At 42.2% G+C, this 2616-nt stretch overlaps 1 non-coding gene across 1 annotated transcript; it reads left to right on the top strand.

Moving 5' to 3' along the window:
* Window positions 1-1925: 1925 nt before the first annotated feature.
* Window positions 1926-2032, top strand: LOC141721972 (small nucleolar RNA R71). Its single transcript, XR_012575012.1, has one exon. It is a non-coding gene; the product is annotated as a small nucleolar RNA R71 (small nucleolar RNA).
* Window positions 2033-2616: the final 584 nt, after the last annotated feature.

Genomic DNA, 2616 nt, shown 5'->3' with positions numbered 1-2616 from the left:
CCTGAAAGGTTAGATGCAATAATAACAGGTAAAGTAGATGCATCACCTAAAAAATCATACCTCAAGTGTTCAGGCAGTGGTTTAAGCTCCAAAGTAGGTGCTTCCTCAATAGATGGTTTGAGCTTTCCCTCGGCATTCTTCAGATCAGTATTACCAAGATATTCAAATGGCATGTCTAGCTTTCGTTTCCAAGGAGAAGCATTTAGATATTGTAACTGCTCATTGCCTTCCTCATCATCACTGTCAAATTCCCCCAATAAAGCTTTTTCTAAGGCATCAGACCTTAGCACATGATCAAGTTCTGAAGTATCTGCAGAATCAATCAAATCCACCTTGAAGCACTCATCATCTTCCGTAGGGAATTTCATTGCATTGAACACATTGAATGTCACATCCTGATCTTGCACCCTCATAGTAAGTTCACCTTTTTGCACATCTATCAAGGTACGGCTTGTAGCCAAGAAAGGTCTTCCCAAGATTATGAGAATCTTCTTATCTTCCTCAAAATCCAGAATGACAAAGTCTGCAGGAAAGATGAGCTTGTCTACCTTTACTAGCACGTCCTCCACGATGCCTCGTGGGTATGTAATAGAACGATCAGCCAATTGTAGAGATATGTAGGTGGGCTTCGGATCAGGCAAATTCAGCTTTTTGAAGATAGACAACGGCGTCTAATTGATGCTTGCTCCCAAATCGCAAAGGCACTTGACGAATGACAACTTGCCAATGGTGCAAGGAATGGTGAAGCTATCTGGATCCTTAAGCTTTGGAGGTAACTTTTGTTGCAGCACGACACTGCACTCTTCCGTTAAAGCAACGGTATCAAGATCATCCAGTTTCACCTTCCTTGAAAGAATACCTTTCATGATTTCGCATAACTAGGCATTTGCTCCAGAGCCTCAGCGAAAGGTATGTTGATGTGAAGTTTCTTGAACAACTCCAGAAACTTACCAAATTGCTTGTCCAGATTTTGTTTTTGCAATCTCTTAGGAAAAGGTGGTGGAGGATAGAGCTGTTTCTCCCATGTATTACCCTCAGGCAGAGTGTGTTCAACAGTATTCTTCCTTGGTTCCCCCTTTTTCTCCTTTTGCTTTTCTTCTTCATCTACAACTTCAGCTTCTCCATCTTTTGCTTTTTCAGCATCAATAACTTTTCCAGACCTTAAGGTGACAGCTTTAACTTGCTTCTTAGCTTCCTTCCTGCCTGGCACTTCAGTATCGCTGGGAAGTGTTCCAGGTTGACGATTAAGCAAGGCATTGGCTATTTGTCCAATTTGATTTTCCAAGGTCTTGATAGAAACAGCTTGACTTTTGCACAACAGCTTTAACTCCTCGAAATCAGCACTAGAAGGTGGAGCAGCACCTCCTTGTTGAGGATATGACTGCCTTTGAGCATATTGCTGAGGTTGCTGGAATCCTGGTGGATTAAACTGTTTACTTGCAGCTTGCTGATATGGTTGCTGAACAACATTCTGATTATTGCTCCAGCTGAAATTGGGATGATTTATGTTATTAGGATGATAAGTAGCGGGCACAGGCTGCTGCGATCTCTGAAAATTGTTCACATACTGAACAGATTCATTAACAAGAGAACACTGATCAATAGCATGAGAGCCTGCATAAAGCTCACAGAAAATAGCTATTTGATTGACTTTATAGTTTGCTAAATAATCGACCTTCATATACAACGCTTGGAGCTGCGCTGCAATAGTTGTAGCTGCATCAACTTCCAGAATACCTGCTACCTTCACAGGCATCATCCTTTGAGTTAGGTTTTGATACTCGTTTACAGCCACAGTTTCAATGAGATTATAAGCCTCAGTATAGCTTTTGGCCCATAAAGCGCCTCCATAAGCTGCATCGAGCATGGGCCGAGATTGGGCCCCCAAACCATTATAGAACCCAGTGATCACCATCCAGTCAGGCATACCATGATGTGGACACTTTCTCAACATATCCTTGTAGCGCTCCCAAGCTTCGCACATAGATTCTCCTTGTTGCTGCGCAAACTGAGTAAGAGCATTCCTCATAGCTGCAGTCTTGGCCATTGGATAGAACTTCACCAGAAACTTTTGCGCGAGATCTTCCCAAGTAGTGATGGACCCAGCTGGTAAAGAATGTAACCAGTCCTTAGCTTTATCCCTCAGAGAGAATGGGAAAAGCCTCAGCTTGATAGCCTCATCGGTAACACCATTATATTTGAAAGTACTACAGATCTTGATAAAATTCCTGATATGCATGTTGGGATCTTCAGTCGCAGCACCTCCAAAACAAACAGAATTCTGCACCATCTGAATAGTGCTCGACTTCATTTCAAAAGTATTGGCCTGAATAGCCGGATGAATGATGCTTGACTGAATGTCATCAATTTTAGCCCGAGAAAAGTCCATAAGAGCTGGATCAGCTGGAACTATACGATCACCCATTGTTACAAGTTCTTTCTTTTCACTCTCTATATCCGAATCTTCAAAAACTATCTTCTCCGGAAAGTCAAGAGTTGTATCTCTCTCCTCAGCCGTATCTAGATTTCTCTTGTTGGTGCGAGAACGTGTTTGCATAAACGCTCGCTAGAGTACCTGAAACACAACCGGAAGTAGTAAGTAACAAGTCTTAATCA

The sequence above is a fragment of the Apium graveolens genome, chromosome 4, assembly GCF_009905375.1.
Source record: "Apium graveolens cultivar Ventura chromosome 4, ASM990537v1, whole genome shotgun sequence".
Classification (NCBI taxonomy): Eukaryota; Viridiplantae; Streptophyta; class Magnoliopsida; order Apiales; family Apiaceae; genus Apium; species Apium graveolens.
This window is presented reverse-complemented; position numbering and strand designations above follow the sequence as displayed.